Source organism: Oryza brachyantha, chromosome 1, assembly GCF_000231095.2.
Source record: "Oryza brachyantha chromosome 1, ObraRS2, whole genome shotgun sequence".
NCBI lineage: Eukaryota > Viridiplantae > Streptophyta > Magnoliopsida > Poales > Poaceae > Oryza > Oryza brachyantha.
The window spans coordinates 26,410,086-26,430,649 of NC_023163.2; the positions used below are offsets into that span (position 1 = coordinate 26,410,086).

At 37.0% G+C, this 20,564-nt stretch overlaps 1 pseudogene; it reads right to left on the minus strand.

The window, feature by feature from the left end:
• Positions 1 to 818: 818 nt before the first annotated feature.
• On the minus strand, positions 819 to 19,373 carry LOC102722998 (annotated as a pseudogene).
• Positions 19,374 to 20,564: the final 1,191 nt, after the last annotated feature.

The window sequence follows — 20,564 nt, forward strand, 5'->3', positions numbered from 1 at the left end:
ATAAAACCTTGTATTGAGAATGACCCTAGGATCATAATTTGAAATTAAAATTAAATTTCAAAGTTAGTTTTACATTTTTTATCGTAATTTTATTTATTTATTATATCTATGAACACATGATAAAAGTTTTATTCATGAATTATTTTTCACTTGTAAATAAGATGCTTCGATTCCTATCTAACATGCACTGTAGACGATTGAATTTTGGAGCTAAAAATTACAGAATTTTCAGCAATATCAATTTATTTTACAGTTTTCAGTATTACCATGTGTTCTACTACCTCTACTTACAGATTATTTCTCTAATATAGATCAAACATACTCTAGTTCGTTTAAGACTTGAGACTATAAAAATCTCCGTACCTTATTATAGTTTTTAATTTCGCAATAGCATATAACATATTAGAAAGAAAATATATTTTTAATTTTAGGGGTTAATTTTACAATACTCGTCAAGTTTTCACTCTCGTAAAAAGTTTCGATTCACTATTAGTGCATGCATAATTATGATTGAGAACTTCAGGGTATATGTGTGATTTCTATTGTTTTGCCGTACATTTGGTTTAGAGATGAATAAACAATATCTGATCCTGCCTACCAAAATTTTGGGTTGTGCTCTTTTGGTGATATGAAAGATAAAAGATTATTTGAACTTTTGATAACTACTTTATGGTACGAACGAAGAAATTAACTACTACAAATTTGAAAAATTACTCTCGAAATATAAGACAATAAACTTCTTTATAAATTTTTTCACAAATCACTTGTCATTTAACAGTTTAGCAAGCGTGCACAAAAGCAAGAAACAATCTCGGATAATCAACAACATCCCCATTTTACCTTTAAAAATTATAGATAATAGTTACACCTTCATAGAACAACAAATGACCCGGAGTCCAGTGTAGCCCTAGTTGAAAAAAAATTTAACTTTTTCCACTCAAATAAATGGTGCTAACATATTTGTTACTGGACCCACATGTCATATACACATGAGGGCCTACGTGTCATAGACAGCGGGTGACAAATATGTTAGGTGTTATTTCTAAGAGTGGCAAAAAGTTAAATGTGCAGGACAAGATTTTATGCTCTGCCACCAAGCAAGTTTCTCGAGCAAACGATCCTTGGCTCCTTGCAATGGTCAGATCGCGGCGGCACCGATCGACGCGTGAAAACTTCACTGCTGAGCAATCAGCACGGGTGGCTCCTGCTTGCTCCTGAGAAATCCCGAGTACCAACGAGCAGATCGCCTCGCCCGCCGCGGCGGCGCGTCGTCGTCGAAATCCACGCGGTACAGGCCGTATCGCGTCTGGTACCCGGACAGCAGCTCGAACAGGTCCACGAAGGACCAGGCGAAGTAGCCTCTCACATTGACCCCGTTCCTGCGCAGCAAGGCAGGTCAGATCAGCTAGCTGATCAGAACGTAATAAATCAGGTCTGAAGAATCAAGAGACTAGTAGAATTCATGTGGTTTGGCTTCTGATGTTTTGAAGCAAGCACTGACCTGATTGCATCCAGGATGGCCCCTATGTAGCCCTTCATGTAATCCACCCTGTCAGTGTCGTCGAGACTGTCATTGCTAGATCCCTTCCCTGAAGAAGCAGGCAATATAGGTTTAGCATTTGAGACAACAAACCTGCTCAGTGCTCACAATGGATTATTCATCAATTGGGACAAGGACCCTCACCGAAAAAACCAAATAATATGTTTGCAAACGAAAAATAATTTAATAAAAATTTTATATACGATTTTGGCAATATAAAAGCAAATGTTGAAAAATAAACTTTGATAAAAAACCAAATCAACTCTAAGTTTAAATTTAAAAATTCTAATTTTAGCTTATAAACATAAGCAAAATCGAAAAGATGAGCACGTCTACCAGGATGAATTAACTTCATAAAACCAAGGGAGAAATAGTATGCGATGCTTGTTCTGATTACTGTACTGGAAACTGTACTTTCCATTCTCCTGGACATAAGGCCATGTTTAGTTCTCAAAAATTTTCACTCAAAAACATCAATCAAATCTTTGAATACCTAAATAGAGTATTAAACATAGATAAATCGAAAAACTAATTGCACAGTTACGTGAGAAATCGTGAGACGAATCTTCTGACTCTAATTAGTATATGATTAGCCACAAGTGCTACAATAACCCACATGCGCTAATGACGGATTAATTAGGCTCAAAAGATTCGTCTCGCGGTTTCCATGCCAGTCATGAAATTCGTTTTTTCATTCTTGTCCAAAAACCTCTTCCAATATCCGGTCAAACGTCTGATGTGCACGCAAAAATTTTTATTTTACCGACTAGACATCCCATAAATTGGCAAGTCTGCATAGGTCTCTTTCAGGTACTGTAGCAGTAGTTGCAATCCTTGTGGATCATTCAGAGACTCTGTAGGGGCGTGCTGCAGCCAATAAAGAGATGAGATATATACTCGGAGCAATTTTATCATTCTTGAGTAGGTATTAAGAGGCATCATTGTTTTCTATGTAAAATTTAATATATCTTATTAGTATTTTAGATACTAGAAGATGATAAATTTTATATAGAAAAAAGTGATATTTTTTTAAGGATGGGGAAAAAGCTCTATATACTCTATCTGTGACTGCCAACATGATGAAACACACGTATAATTCCAAGAGTGTCTTAGTAATGATCTTCGAGTTTACTCTACTTTTTAGCCCTTGCTTTATTTTTCTTAAATAATTGATAAACCGAACGCTGTGTCGAAGATACAAAGCCCTTATCTTTTCCTTACTGCATCACTTAATCTAACACCTTTTCTGTTTACCACAAATCCATAACTTGGTTTTGAAAAGTGCTTTTTACTAAAGTCCAAACAAAAAATATTTATGATCTCAGTAAATTCATTGATGGCCAAATTAACTTATCTGCCCTGTTGGTGGATCCGTCTTAGAAGCTGCATAAGAAAAACCAGATAGAAATTATAAGCTTATGCTACACCACAATAGAAGTGATTCCGGAAACTTGTAGAATCATCATTGGATGACTTTACAAACAAACTTAGGATATGACAAAGATAATTTATTATTTAGTCATAGCGGGGATCGTTTGGCTTTTCCGGAGAAAAACCAAATAATATATTTGTAAAAAAATAATTTGTGAATAAAACTTTTATATATTATCCTCTTAGCAATCTAAAATCTAATATTAAAAAATAAACTATGATGAAAAGAAAATCCAAAATCAATTCCAATTTTTAGGTGGAACATTCAATTTTTTTTGTTTATAAGCATAACCAGAAGCGAAAAAGATTAGGCTGATGATAAAAAATGTCATGCACTACCATTTTTCTCGTGATTTATTTTTGTTTCGCCAACCTACATCTTCATGCGCCATCCTATATGAATAAACCAAACTACACACTGAAAGGGCACCAAATTTATGTGCATATTAACAGAAGATTGGACAACCTCTGGTGTATATTGATCGATCAGCAATGAAGTCTCTAACTCCTTCTGTCAAAGGGAGATCATTCACATAGAGAGAATAGTAGTGATTTATTCCAACGAAATCTACAGCACCCTTGACTAGTTCAGTTTGGACTTTGTCGAATGATGGAAGACGAGAGCCGACAATTTTCCTCATTACTTGTGGATAATCTCCATATACCAAGGGGTGCAGTATCCTACAAACACGAATAGCTGTTTAGCCTCTTAAGTTGTATTAGAGCAATTTTAGTGTCCTTAAGAAGGTACTAGGAGATACTAAAATTTTAGTGTAAAATTTGATATTTTTAGTACCTAAGATACCAAAAGGTATTAAAATTTATATAGAAAAAGTGGTATCTCATGATACCTTCTTAAGTACAGTAAAATTGCTCGTTCTATTATATTCCTATTTTTGTCAAATATCTATTATCCATTACAATTAGGGAGCAAAAAGGGACCTTTAGGTTCATTTGGAGTCTAAATTTTCTAGGTTAACCGGAGAAAAAGAGAAAAAAATATGCAGCGATTCATTTTAGTGGGCTTAGTTTATAACCCCTTTGATTTATTGATATAGTTTAAAACAAAAATACAATTGCATTTATGGAAATAAAAGACAAGAGTTTTTTTACTTCTATAAAATCTATCTTCGCACAAAATTACGCAGTTTGCTAGTTTAATTGTGAAGATAAAGAGTTGCAACATTGATCATACCATCCGTAAGTGAAATCCTTGTATCTTTGAACTGCATGCAGATCTGCAGTGGAGTTTGTTAATGGATAGCACCATAAAGTAAAAACGTTTATGCCAACTATCCCCTTTTGTAGAGCCTACATGAAAGAAAATTTGAAAGCACTTTGAGAAATTCACATAACTACATAAGAGGAACCGTATAAAGAAAATAAGGACATCTACACGTGCATGTAATTATTTTGTAAAAACTGATATGTGTCTTTGAATAAAATTCGTTCAACTTTTTTTTACAGTTACATGGAAAAAACACACACCAGGCATATACACTCAAAAGTGTGTCCTCTTAATACACACTCAAAAGAGACAAAGATCAACAGCAAATCTACGACCTTACAACAATCCTATTGATAGCACACCCGCTTAGTATTGTTCTCGAACAATATAAGTACAGTTAGAAAACACACTACTGATAATTTTAAGCACAAGATTACTCACCTGATATTTTTCTCTGTACAGTCTAACAACAGTCGCATGTACCAGTAACATATTATGAGCTGCAACATATGGCTCCACACTGGAGTTCCCCACTGTACACTTGGTCACTCCAAAAGGATCAGAGCAACGTCCTGGAGCGAATTCTCCTGTGTCGTAAGATCCAAGTGCATTGACATTAGGTTCAGCCAAAATAGTCCAGTGCAAAACCCTGTCCCCAAACTCCCTGAAGCACATCTGCATAAGCAGTGAAATCCTCCCTGCATTGGGCCATAGCTACCGATCAAGAAATAGTCTAGAATTCATTCTATGAAAGTTGATCTAGTTTTGTCCTTCAAGTACAATCACTGCAAGTATAGATGGTTACTGAATCTTACACAATTCTAGGACTTAACCATCCACCGTACTCATCTTCCAGAGCTTGTGGGAGATCCAGATGGTAAATCATGACATGGGCTTGAATCCCTGAAGAAAGCCGAGCAATCAACATCCATTAAACGGAGTAGTTTTTTTTTTCCTATTATAGAAGAATACAAGGAGTACTCTTTCTGCTGTTTGATTTTTTTTATAATGTTTGATCATTTGTCTCATTAAAAAAATGGAAATATCATTTATTTTGCTTGTGACTTACTTTATTATCAAAAGAACTTTAAGCACGAATTATCATTTTTTATATTTGTACTAAATTTATGAATAAGACGAATGGTCAAACGTTGCAACCAAAAAAGTCAAATATCTTATATTATGAAACGGAAGTAGTATTGTTTAAACACGACGTTGTATTATCAATACGACAAAAGAATTTGCAGGATTTACCTCGTTTTGTTAGCTCATCTATGATGTTATTGTAGTACTCGAGCCCTTGTTGGTTGACAGCTCCCCTTCCATCTGGATGTTACAACTTAAGCAACAAAGGAACTGCTTCGTTAACATGAATTAAGTTTTGAGTAGAAAATGGGTATACTTGGGATAAGCCTTGACCAAGATATGGAAAACCTATAAGCCTCTAGGCCGGTTTCAGCCATGAGATTGACATCACCCTGAAAAACTTAGGCATGCAAGTTGTTACAAGCCAAAATTGTCAACTTATGTTCTGAAGGAAATAAGAAAAAAACATGATGAGAATTCTCACTTCAAAATGGTGAAACATTTTGGTTGCAACTCAAGTTCCTATTGTTAGCTGGTTGTTCATGAAAAAAAAACTGCTAAGAGCCTAGCCTAAGATACAAGAATTTGGTAAGGTGGCGAGGCGCGGTCCATCTTCAATGCGGTGCTTCAATAGGTGCTTACGAGAGAAAACCGATTTTTTCTTCCTCAAACCGGATCAAGGAGACACTAATGTTGTGAAGCCGATGCTTCCATAGGTATCCATGCCACAAGGTGCTTAAATCACGTAGGTCTGCTACTGAGTTGGTTGCTGTGGCAAACCAACAAATTTTAGTACCTGCTATGCACTAATGCACCTCTCCATTGGGATAAGGAGCTCTTAAGTACACTGCCTAAAAGGTTATCATTTGGGCTTTTTTTTTATAAAAAATAAACAACATATTTTAAAAAAATTCTGAATAAACTTTTTATATATAATCTTAGCGATCTAAAAATAAAGTCTGGAAAATAAAAAAAATGAACCCTAAAAAAATAATTTTAAATTTAAGATTAAAAAAATAAAATTTGATTTATAAGCATAAATATAAGTGAAAAGACAGTGATGTTAGTTTTCTTTATAGGCACCCTTATTAGTACCAAGTGTAGAAGGTGACATGACACATATAAGGGGGCAATTCTTGGAAAAGCCAATACTAAATTCCGAGAAATTTAATCGTGTACCTTGTATTTATGTACCCATCGGAAGCGACATCGCCTGTACTTTTGTCATGCATTTTCCCTGAACAAGCAAAAATACTGTCAATATTCACTTGTTAGCACTTGGAATCTTTCTGACAATGACATTTAGTGTCATCTAAGGTCAATGAAATGAGGGTTAGGATAGTAAATTCTCAGCTTCTACCTAAACGGAGGGTGTATGATCAGATTTTACGCTCTATCTATATAGGTAGCTCGAATTGTATATGAGCATGAACAGCACAGCAGCTGATGAACAGCAGTGTCCTACTCCATCTTTGTTCAGCTTCCAGGGAGAGAGAGAGAGAGCACTGAACACTGACCTTGATGAGAGAAGGTGTCCCAGACGCTAGGGCACCTGCCGTCCTCTGCAACAGCGCCCTCATACTGCACACGCACAAACACAAGCCACGGTTCAGAATTCAGAAAACCGAGCAAGCGAAAATTTTCAGTTAGGATAAAAATCTTAGCCGTTTGCCTGATACGCCGAGGTGGCGGCTCCAAAGACGAAATCCCGGGGGAAATCACTCCGCGTGTAGCCGAGAGCGCCGTCCTGGACGCAGAGGAACATCAGGGCGCCGAGGAACGCGGCAGCAGCGGCGCCCATGAGCATGAGAGAGCAACAAAAGAGAGACGAGAAGCAGCGGATGAGCGACCTGCGCGCTCTCGTGGTTCTGCAGAGAGATCCGTGCGATCCGGCTGGGAAGACGAATACTACAGACAGCAATTGGCACCAGTTGGTACTACCGAGGTGGACGACCACTGTGTTTTCGACTTCTTGTCTGCCTATGCTCGCATCGTACTGACCAACTCATCACCGGGTTGAACGGGCATTCTGCCGTTGTTAGAGATATGATCCGAATTATTATCTGTAATGTATTTGGATTATATTACTAGTTTCCTACTAGGTTTCTTGTAACCGTTTTCTACCTGGAGTAGGAGTAGGATTAGTTTCCTAATAGAATTCTGTCAATCTTTTTCTATTAGGACTCCTTAATTTCCCCTTATATATATCTCTTGTGAGCTGCACGGGAAGGGTGCGACGGCCCGGTGTATTCCCCTATTATTGTAATCATTACCTCATAGAGGTTATTGCCGGTTGGCGTCCGTGGTTTTTTCCCGCAAGGGTTTCCACGTTAAATCTGTTTTCTCGGTTATCTGGCCAATTTCCCTAACAAGTGGTATGAGAGCATAAGATCCAATCTACTCGGTCGTGTTGGTCGTCGTGCGTTTCGACTGGCTGCATCATCGACGTGCATCTCCTGTCACGGCGCGGCGTCGTCCGCATCCGCGTCTCCTCACGCATGCCGCAGCAGCAACAGCCACCATCGCCTCTCCCCGTGCACGTGTAGCAGTACAGCAGCAGGGAAGCAAGGTGATTCTGGTGGATGTGTCCTTTGTTGGTTTTCATTCGCGTAATCAGCAAAGCGGAAATCAAGGCATCTATCTCTACCAAGCACAGCTAGGGCCCAGGGGCATCCATCATCGCATCATTCATCAGAAAGAAAAATTGGTGAATTTGCGGCTTGCACACACCAAGTCTATCAAGGAATTTTTTTTCTCTTTCTTCAGATCATTTTTTTTCTCTCTTTCTTCAGATCTACCATATATTTTTGATCTGCAATTTTTCTCAAAGTCTTTCACCAAATTAGACATTGAGAAGTTTGATAGCAAAATCAGTTTCAGCATATGGCAGGTTCTTATGAGAGTTTTCTTGTACAAGCAGGTGTTCACGAGACCAAAAACAACCGAGTTCCGATTTGCAATCCGCCATCGCCGGCTGGTTCGTCAAACCAGATCAATTTCTGACATCAACATTGGCGCCCTTTGATCTGCTGACTTTTCTTCTACAAGCCGGTGTTTGGAAGGGAAAAACAATTCACCGAGAAGATTTGGTTCCTGTTTATCACTTTGATCAAATTTCCCGGAAGATTTCAATACTTCGTTTCGCTATTCTGTTGGGTTCCCCAATTTATACCAACAACTTTAGGATTTGATCCTATGGCGAGTTTTGAAGTATTACTCAATGCTCTTGTTTTGATCGCGTGATTTCAGAGGAACTGTTATGAGCACATGACCAATTTTTCATGAGGTTTATCAGGAGATTCAAGTACTTCGTTTTTGTTCGCATCTCTGTTGGATTCCACCAATTTATACCAATAGGTTTAGGGTTTTATTCCCATTGCGAGTTTAAAGTATGGATCACTGCTCCTGTTCAAAACAAGCGAGATTCTCGTTGTCCTCAAGTTTGGTTCGTGCTTATTATAGTCCAAAAGACTATTTGCCGCAAGGTGATTTTACCTATATGAGGTTTCTGGTGATTTCAATTTTTATACTACAAGAGAATTCGTCTCAAGGTGGAGATTGTTAGAGATATGATCCGAATTATTATCTGTAATGTATTTGGATTATATTACTAGTTTCCTACTAGGTTTCTTGTAACCGTTTTCTACTTGGAGTAGGAGTAGGATTAGTTTCCTAATAGGATTCTGTCAACCTTTTTCTATTAGGACTCCTTAATTTCCCCTTATATATATCTCTTGTGAGCTGCACGGGAAGGGTGCGACGGCCCGGTGTATTCCCCTGTTATTGTAATCATTACCTCATAGAGGTTATTGCCGGTTGGCGCCCGTGGTTTTTTCCTGCAAGGGTTTCCACGTTAAATCTGTTTTCTCGGTTATCTGGCCAATTTCCCTAACAGTTTTGCTGAAATTAGGTATAAACGAAACGGATATTAGTGGCTAAAAGATAATTTATGGATAACATTTTTATACATGTGTTCTTATTATTTTAAAAGCAAAGCTAAAAGACTGATAGAAAATCTAAAATCAACTCTGATTAATTTAAAATTTGTTTTATAAACATAAGTATAAGTAAGGAAAAAAACAAGGATAGCAGTAGTATCTCGGCGTTATGGAGGACAATCGAGCGGCAAGTTTAGCACGGAATTGAACTTGGTGTGCTTTTGTCTATAGACTAGTTGGATGCGTATGCTTTACCATGGGTAAAACAAAATAAGTATAATATTGCCTAAAATAAATAAAGATATATTTCATGAAATATGCGTACCTATCTTATCAACATTGGAAACATTCGCCTTAATTTGATTTTTATACGATAAACATTCATTTAGATTTGATTTTGATTGTTTCTTAGTACTAGGAAGTCATTGACTAGTTTAGTACATTCACAATGGGGTAGGTGCGGTGCCACATTCAATACTACCACCGTTGTACTTGGTTTTGCTTGACTTTAAGTGCAAACTAAATGATTTGCATGGGGTGATCGTACTACTGACCTACTGTTAATAGTGTTACCCAGCAGGGGTAGAGCTGCAAGGTATGTCAGGTATGCACTAGTATACCCCGCGCTCTATACCCAGTGTGTGTATATATATATATACGCATTTCTAAAAGATACTCATTTCAATATAAATATATGTTTCTTAGTGCATATATATTGAATTATGTTGTCAATTTTATAATTACTACTAATTTATTAAAATGAATTTATCAAATTGTATACGATAATTCTTGGATGAACATATCCTCATCTAAAATCCTAGATATGTCATGGTTACCATGCGCAGAGGTCAGAACAGTGATTTCTTGTGCACTTAGAGCATGGCTAATGGTTTAGCCAGCTATCGGCTAAATGCAGCAGTCATGTCACATTGAACCTTCAACACTCTGGCTACAAGGTTGGCTAAGAGAGTCATTGCATTTAAAAGCAAGCATTTAATGCATGTTTAATACATGCATGTAGATACAATCTAGTGTGATCAATATCACTGGGACCGTACATAAAATAACACAATACCTGCTCGGGGAAATAGAGGGAGGAGCACAAATCGCGGGGGAAGGGCTAAGTGTCTGCTCGTCACCGACCGCAGACTGAGATACAGATGATTTCTACTCGAGGAGAATGCTTTAAACGGGTAGCCTGCTCCCTTCCCTCCTGGTCTGTCGCCCATCCACGTAGGATGTTTATGACGTGTATTTGTATTTTTTCAGCCAACTCAGCTCTACTATACTGCTCTTACAGCGGGAGGGCTCGTGGAGGAGGATGAGGCGGTGGAAGGTGAGCACGAGGAGGCCATGCAACTGCGGAGGTGCATGAGGCAGATGCTCTCTCCTCCTGAGGCTCCAGTCCCCTGCAAACTGCATACACCTACCCACCTTCCCCACCGCCATCGTGTCCGCGGCTGGGTGAATATGGTGCCACGTTGGGTGGGTTTCCCTTGGATTTTGTGTATTTGGGCCCGGAATTAATCTCAGACGGATGTAGTGGGGGTAGAGGAGTTGCGGTACATGACTGGATTGAGAACGTGATCTCTGCACAATGACATATTGGACCGATGATAATAGCCTCCATGTGAATATGTCCATGACCATGGGAAATAGTCTGTATGTCCGTGCAACCTATGGTTTCATTTGGAATAGAGTTTTTATAGGTTACAAATTTTTTATTTTACAAATTTATGTATTTTGAAGACGATTCGATTGATTCATCCATAATTATATAAACTATGAGAAAGGATATGTTTTGGATTATTAGAAAATATTACATAATTTTAAGTTTTATCAATTTTTTTTAGGATTCAGGGGATGGGTGGGGCCGTGGGGGTTTCGGTTCAGCTACCACGGAGATGGACATGGAAAGCTGAATCCTTTGCATTAGAACCTCTAAGGTCGTACTCAATGTAGTTTCATGGACATGACTATTTAGAGTGACATGTCATCTAAAAATATTTAAAACTAGGATAAAATATCCCTCTCTCAATGCATAGTTTTATCTAATGTAGTTTCCTAGGTTACATGCAAGACACAAGCTGTCTAGGTAATTGGACATACAAGGTTTCATCCCCATGAAACTCATTTTATCTCTCTCTTTATTTATCTCTCTCTTTATTAATACGTTACCACATCATCAAAAATATCTATATGATACCTTATTTATTGTCCATAAAATTCTCATTAAGACTGGCCTAACGTAGAGAAACAAACAGTGCTTTGCTTGGGAGTCATCTGATCAAGATTGAGTGGTGCTCTGTTTTTCAGATTCAGGACTACCGTGTGCTTTTCTGCTCTCCAACAACAATTTTTTTCAAAGATAGACCTTTATTACTATTATTACATATAATCCAAGTGTTTACACCTCCTGTCTCTTCGCCGATCGATTTGCTGAGCACTTTTATTTGTTCAGCGCATATGCTCAGAATGATCGCAGCGAGGCCCGATCGACGCAGCGTGAAAAAATTTCACTGCCGAGCAATCAGCACAGGCTCCCTGCTCCCCCGCTTGCTCCTGAGGAATTCCGAGTACCAACGAGCAGATCGCCTCGCCCGCCGCGGCCGCGCGTCGTCGTCGAAATCCACGCGGTACAGGCCGTATCGCGTCTGGTACCCGGCCAGCAGCTCGAACAGGTCCACGAAGGACCAGGCGAAGTAGCCTCTCACATCGACCCCGTTCCTGCACAAGGAGCAGATCAGATCAGATCAGATCAGCTCAGGTCTGAAAGAATCGAGATTTGAAACGAATCATGCACATGCTCTGCGTTTGTTTCAGTGAAGTTCATGTGTTTTTTTTTTGTTGGTTTTTTTTCACTCTGATGCTGGAAGCAAGCACCTGATTGCATCCAGGATGGCCCCTATGTAGCCCTTCATGTAATCCACCCTGTCAGTGTCGTCGAGACTGTCATTGCTAGATCCCTTCCCTGAACAGACATGCAAGAGAGCTTAATTAAGGCCGTGTTTCTTAAGCCGGCTTATTCTTAGCTTTTTTTGCTTTTCCTTCTTGGCTTTGTGTGTAGGTTTCTCAAATTACTAAATGAGCCTTTGTTTTATAAAAGATATCTATGCGTTCATTATTTTATATTTCTAAGATAGATTTTCAAGTGGTTAATTCTAGAGAATCTAAGAAATGACATGGATAAATGTCTAAGTCTAGAGATATCATTGACAATGACAAGTACAAGTTCCATAAAATATTATCATACAAATGACTTAGTGTAAGAAATATTATTGCCACTAGGGTTCCGTATATCTTGCCCCATTAAATATGCTATTCATCTTAACTTAACGGGGGTATTGATAGAAGTATTTCTTAGAAAATGTTACTTGTGCGATGGTATTTCGTAGAACTCGTACTCGTTGATATCATTTCTTAAAATCAGGCATTTATAATGAAATTTATCAGATTTTGTCTCAAATTCTATCATTTGTACCAATAAATAGATATTATAAAAATCAGAATATCTTTCACCAAGAAAGAACACAACCTAAATCTGAGAAATAGTATGCGCTTCTTGTGCCGATTTGCTATACAAAAAATTTCACTTACCATTCTCCGCGATATAAATTGGGTAGTCTCCGTAGGACCCTCTCAAGTACTCCAAAGTTAGTTGCAACCCAAGTGGATCACATGGAAACTTCGTAGGGTCATTCTGCACTCAATAAAGAGATGAGATGTATGATGTGTCACAGCCAAAAGGATGACATTTCCTAATCATGAACAACCTCGTCTTTTCATTTTAACTTATGCTTATAAGTCAAATTTAAATTTTTAACCTTAAATTTAAAGTCGATTTTGTTTTTTCATTTTAGTTTATTTTTCAATCTTGATTTTTAGACTATTAAGAATAAGTTTATAAAAGTTTTATTGAAAAATTCTTTTATGTTTGCAAATATCCTGCCAAACAATCACCACACAAAAAATTATGAGGTGATATTCGAGTGTACTTTATTTCATTTGTACCTTGTTTTGTTGAATCCCTTATTATAAGGCCTTTCTTGTCTATCACTATTCAACTTTTATAAGAACTTCATCATTTCACTTATAATAAGCATAAGTTAAACAATTATAAGGCCTTTCTTGTCTATCACTATTCAACTTTTATAAGAACTTCATCATTTCACTTATAATAAGCATAAGTTAAACAACATATTAGCAATTAAAAATAATTTGAGTGAATATTTTACATATGTGTTTTTATCATTTTAAAGCAAATGTTGTAAAATAAACTACGATAAAAAAACCAAAATCAGCTCCAAAGTTAAGCTGTGTACATTTAAAATTTTGACATATGCTTTATGAGGTTGTTAAAATGATAATATCCAGTAAAAGGATTCAACATTAGAGGAACTATGTGATATTATATTAAGAAAATAGGCACTTAAAATTCTTTTTTGTATAAACGGGAAACTTGGACTGACTAGACGTACATACACACCATCGATCAACTAAACTATGCTTCTACCATGAGGTTTTTTTACTGAAGTCGAAAATCAATAATATTTATGATCGATCCTAATAAAACGATGGATGACAAAATTAACTTACTTCATCTGTTTGTGTATCCGTTTTATGAGCTGCATAGGAAATACAGATAAAACTGATAAGCCACCCCACATATACAGGTGATTCTGAAAACTTATACCGTATGTAGGAGTGGTAATGGAAAATGGTTGGGCTCATTACCCCCAAGCTACAGTGACTTTACAAAGTAATAACTCAGGATATGCGAAAAAAACTATTTTACCATTTCGTGATAAAAAATACGACGTGCATTATTAATCACTTTATTTTTTTTAAAAAAAAACCTACGCCTTCATGCACCGTCCCTATACGAAGGAATCAAAGCATTCCTAGGGCAACAAGTTTATGTGCGTGTTAACAGAAAATTCGCCAACCTCTGTAGCCAACCGATATATCAGCAACGTAGTCTCGAACACCATCTGCTAAAGGGAGATCGTTCGCATAGATAGAATAGTAATGATTTATTCCAAAGAAATCTATAGCACCCTTGACTAGTTCGGTTTGGGCTTGGGTGAAGGATGGAAGGCGAGAACCGACGATTTCCTTCATTACTTGTGGGTAATCTCCAAATACCAACGGGTTCAGTACCCTACGAAGCACGGAAAGTTGTTAGTTCATGGGAACGAATGCAATAAGTGACATAAACGTGTAATAAAAATGACACATCAGATTCTATGATTGGATGTAGGGGAGAAGAGAAAGAGAAAAATGGAAAACGACCTTACAGATTTACAGCCAGCTGTGACACGGGCTCTAAGGAACTATATGGGAGAGAGGTGGATTATGCATTAATATTGTTAATACATATATATGACTAACTATTGTATAAGTTTACTATTTTACATTAGCTATCGATGACGTGTAAATTTTTACGGCTATTAGTTGACTGTACTATTGACCTTGATCTAAGCAGCTGCTGCATCTGTCACAAAAACAAAAAACTTCATTCTCCATCCCTAACATATCAATATACAACCAAAAAGCTAAAATATATTTTACATTTTCCAATCCTAATATGTTTGCCCCTCACTTATCGCGTTCTTTTTAAATTCCAACACAATGATTAATCTAAACATGAAGTGTCTGTGAAACAATAAAGTAGTTAAAAACGAAGTTTCTTGTCCATTACAAAGAGAGCTAAAATGCCACTAGGTTCATTTTAAATGTATAGAAACTATCACGTTAATCAAAGAAAAAGATAAATAGTTCCGCACCATTGGATTGATCACGGTGAGTTCATTTTATAACCGTGAAGATTTATCCGTATAGTTAAGTTGTAAACAAAATCAATTGCATTTACAGAAATGGAAGCAGGCGTGATGTACTTTAAAATCACGCAAAACTGTGTTGGTTCGCTTGTTTCAACACGAAGATAATGAGTTATAACATCGTTCAGTTCATACCATCCGTAATTGAAATCCTTATATCTTTGAGCTGCATGCACATCCGCAGTGGAGTTTGTTAATGGATAACTCCATAAGGAAAGCATGTTTATGCCAACCATCCCCTTTTGCAGAGCCTACATGAAAGTCAGTTTCAAAGCACTTTAAAAACATTCACACAAGTGGAATGATAGGGAAAAAATAAGGAGGAAATCTGGACCTGCAGGCTGTTAAAGTATACTGTAAAAACTCATACTAAGGTCCCCTTTGGATCATAAAAATGAAAAAAACGGAGGAATAGAAAAACATATGATTCTGACAGAAACGTAAGTATAAAACAGAGGATTGCAAAATACAGAAAAAACGTAGGAATGATCGTTTGATTGGACCACAGAAAAAACACAGAAATTTGAGGAGAAATAAAGACTCAAAGGATTTTTTTCATGAGGTTCTACCTCTCTTGTTAAATTTTCTCCAAAACTTGTATGGCAAGAGACATTCCATAGGAATTTCATAGGATTTTATAGGGTTCATTCCTTTGATTTGAAGGGCTTTATAGAAAAAATTCCTATAGAAATGAAATCCTCCTTTAAATCAATGGGGGCCTAAGTCTTTGAACAAACTATGCCCAACTTCCATCAGACTCACACAGTGCTTAGTATTTGTCCCAGAGAATATAAGTGCAGTCAGAAAGACACTGCTAATAATTTCAGGCACATGATTACTCACTTGATATTTTTCTCTGTACAGTCTAACAGCAGTGGCATGTGCCAGTAACATATTATGAACTGCTACATATGGCTCCACAGTGGAGTTCCCCACTGTGCATTTGGTCCTTCCAAAAGGATCGGAGCAACGCCCCGGAGGGAATACTCCTTTGTCGTAAGACCCAAGTGCTCCGATATTAACTTCAGCCAAAGTACTCCAGTGCGAAACCCTGTCCCCAAACTCCCTGAAGCACACATCTGCATAAGCAGTGAAATCTTCCCTGCATTTGTGCCATAATTGCTACTGATCAGCAGTCTAGAATCCACCCTATGGAAGTTATATAGTACTCATACTAGTTTAATCCTTCAAGTATAATCACTAGCAATACAGGAGTATATGGTCACTGGATCTTACACAATTCTAGGGCTTAACCATCCATCGTACTCATCTTCCAAAGCTTGCGGGAGATCCAGATCGTAAAGCATGACATGGGCTTGAATTCCTGAAAAGAGCCAATCAACATCGCCCATGAAAGGCCTCTCTTCTTCTGTCTTCTTTTGCAATTGCTAATATAGTCTATTGTTTAAACTTGTCTATGTAATACTAGTATATGAAAAAGAGTACATAAAACTACAGATACTTTTATTAAACTATTATAAAACTATAAATTTAATATGTGTATCACAAAACTACAAATTTGTAGCAAAATCTTTACAAATATAAATTTAAGATATTGTATCCCAAAACTACATATATAACATCAATTTTATCACAAAACTACAACTTTTATAACTTAGAAAACAATAGTGTTATGTATCTAAATTCTAAAATATGTAGTTCTTTGATAAGTTCATCACAAAATTTGTTGTTTCGTGATTCAAGACATTCAATCGATAGTTTTGTGATGCAAGCCATTTAATTTGTAGTCTTATGATAAATTTAGTGCTAATTATGTAGTCTTGTGATGCACATACCAATTTTGTGATAATTATATATATATATATATTTGTGAAATTTAGATAAAAAAAACATTTGCTCGTTAAAAAAATCATCTGCAAGGTTTACCTCGTTTGGCTAGCTCATCTATAACGTTATTGTAGTATTTGAGTCCTTGTTGGTTGACAGCTCCCCTTCCATCTGCATATTACAACTTAAGCAATAAGTAACTACTTCGTTAATAATAGTTAAATTTTGAGATGAATTGGATACACAAATTTTGAGAAGAATTGGATATACTTGCGATAAGCCTTGACCAGGAGATGGAAAGCCGATAAGCCTCTAGGCCAGTTTCAGCCATGAGCTTGATATCACCCTAAAAATTCCAGCATATAAAGTTTTTAGATAACAGATATCAATCCAGCCTGACAGCCTGTACATTTCCAAAGTATGTAAGGCCTTATTTAGTTGGCAAAATGTTTTTTAAAAGGGTCACGTTAAACGTTTGACTGAATGTCGGAAGGGGTTTTCGAGCACGAATGAAAAAATGAATTTCAGATTCCGCATGGAAACCGTGAGACAAATATTTTGAGTCTAATTAATCCGTCATTAGCACATGTTGATTACCGTAGCACTTATGACTAATCATGTGCCAATTAGGCTTAAAATATTCATCACACGATTTCCCCCATAACTATGTAATTAGTTTACTGTTTATGTATATTTAATGCTCTATTTAAGTGTCCAAAGATTTAATGTGATAATTTTAGAAAAAAAATTAGGAAACTAAACAGGGCCTAAGCCAAAGTTCTGAAAGAAAGAAAAAGTAAAAAAAAGATGACACTTCTCATTTCCAAACGGTGAAACATAAAAACATTCAGGGTTCAATATATGGAACTTTTGTTTTTTTAACTCCTTGCATACTAGTAAAAATTTACCGGTTTACTTATATGACACTCGAAATAGGTTTTTCCTCTGTATGCAATTGCTTCAAATTTGGATATCATCTGATGTCACTATCATATATAGCTACACCGTTACTGAACTCCACGGTAAAAAGACAAATTTACCTGTTCGAGTTGCTAGACAACCAGAATACCAGATGTACCAATTGGTAGAGAAATAGATTGGCATGCATATGTATACATCATTATATTACTAATCTAGACATCTAGTTATATTGAATACGACATATAAAACCGATTTTATAGTCACGTGCAATTTTAGTCACTACCATCACATATGAAGGGACTAATCGTTGAGAAGGAAATCTTACCGGCCCATTGTTTGGTTTGTCGTAGAAAATCCAAACAACATATTTACAAATAAAAATAGTTATAAATAAAACTTTTATGTACGTGTTCTTATCGATCTAAAAATAAGGCTGAAAAATAAATTATAATGAGAAAACTCTAAAATTAACTCTATAATTTAAGATTAAAAATTCAATTTTAAATCATAAGCAATAGCGAAAAGATGATGCCCATATATTCTCCCTAAGAAATTTAAACGTGTACCTTGTACATGTGGTACCCATCTGCAGCGATATCACCTGTACTTTTGTCCGTCATTTTCCCTGATTGGAGAGAGGAAAATACTGTCACTATTCACTTTATTAGTACCACTAGGCACTCTATGCCAATTATAGCCTGAAGAATATGGTCATCTAAAATTAATGACACGTGGGACAGGAGAGTAAGCCATCCATGTCCATCTAAGGTCATGTTTAGTTTTTAAAAACTTTTTTTCAAAAATATCACATCGAATTTTTAAAAATCTAAATAAAGCATTAAATATATATGAACATTAAAAATAATTACATAGTTATGAAGAAAATCGTGAGACGAATCTTTTAAGCATAATTAGGATGTGATTAACCATAAGTGTTATAATAACCAATATGTGCTAATACCAGATTAATTAGACTCAAAAATTCGTCTCGTGATTTTCAGTCAGAATCAGAAATTTGTTTTTGTAATTAACCTACGTTTAATACTTTTAAATATGTGTCTAAATATTTGATATGATGTTTTTATAAACTAAACTAAGCCTAAACAGAGGCCACGTGATCAAATTTTATGCTCTTGGTTAGCTCGAACTGTACATGCTCAGAGCAAAAAATGTTTAATTAACCTGCATGAGCGAAGGTGTCCCAGATGCTAGGGCTCCTGCCGCCCTCTGCAACAGCGCCCTCATACTGCACATGCACAACAAAAAACACGGCGAAACACACAAAAAAACTCAACTCAGAGTAACCAAACCCCACAGGAAAACCCACGCGAGCGAGGCAAAAATGCAGCTTTTCAGCTCAGCTCAGTTAATTAAAAATCCTCGCCGTCACCTGGTACGCCGAGGTGGCGGCTCCGAAGACGAAATCCCGAGGGAAATCGCCTCTCGCGTAGTCGTCGCCACCAAGAGCAGCGTCCTGGGCAGCGAGGAGGAACAGGAGGAGGACGCACAAGAAGGCGGCGGCGGCGCGGGCGCCCTCCATGAGCGGAGGAGGAAGAGATGAGAGGCAGAGGAGCTGAGGAGCCCGGGCGGCTCGGCCTGCGATTTTGCGGCCGTGGTTGTTTCTGCGGAGAGAGATCATTTTTATATGCGATCCGGCCGTGATGGCTAATCTTTTCGTACATGTAACTGTTTATAAGCTAAAATTTAAATTTTAGAATTTAATTTTAGACTTAATTTTAAGGTTTTTTTATCGTGGTTTATTTTACACATTTCACTTTTAAGTTGCTAATATAAAAATTTTATCTACAAATTATTTTTTATTTGTAAAAACATATTTTTGTTTGTTCCTCTGAAAACAGCGAAACGATGGGAGCGTCATTAGCAGACGGTAGTTGGTACCGGTGGTGCTGCCACCACGGGTGGACCAGCCTCGTGCTGTGCAGCGATGGCGAGGCGATGTTCACAGCGTACTCACCGACGAGGACGACACGAACGCTCTACCGGGATGATCGTTGCATTTTTCGAGCCAACCGTTATATAGTTGTAAATAAAAACTAATTTACGAATAAAAAATATATATGTATTCTTATTGTTTGTTGAAAAGTAAACTTTGATGAAAAATTCTAAAATCAATTTTAAATTTAAAGTTGAAAATGTTAAGAAAAAAAAAAGACGATGACGCACGCTCTCTACGGGGTCGGTGGAGGGGCGTGGCCGCTTGGCACGGACACTGATCGAGCTGTGTGCACCGTGCGGTTCGACATCTTTCACCTTTTCAAAAAAAAACAAAATATTTAAAAATTAAATTTTAGCTTACTAGAATAAGTAGAAGAAAAAGACATATGCGTTGGTTCCAGGAGGCTCGAAGCAAAATATAAAATTAGATTCTATAGGTTTCATAACATAAGAGATTTTAACTATACATTAATCAAAGCTCTTTACTAGACAAAGGTAAGGTAGTATAACAGTAAAACTTATTTATATGCATCTAGGTTGACTATTTTTTCACTAACGCCAAGAAGAAATGTGTTCTAATGTAGCGATTTGTTTTTTATTACATAAAAAGGGGAATTTTACATACATCCACCTCATTATCACGAGTCAGTTCTTTGAGGACTTGAGGTGGCCATCGTTACCACCGAACACCTGTTAGGCTGTTAGAGCTGAAAAACAAGCCCATTCTAAGCCTAAAGGAGGAAGAACAATGATTTTAAAAAATGAAGAGGAAGAGTTTTAAACAAGTTGGAACGCAAATAGCATGGATCAAAATATGAAAAATTCATGGCTCCCTT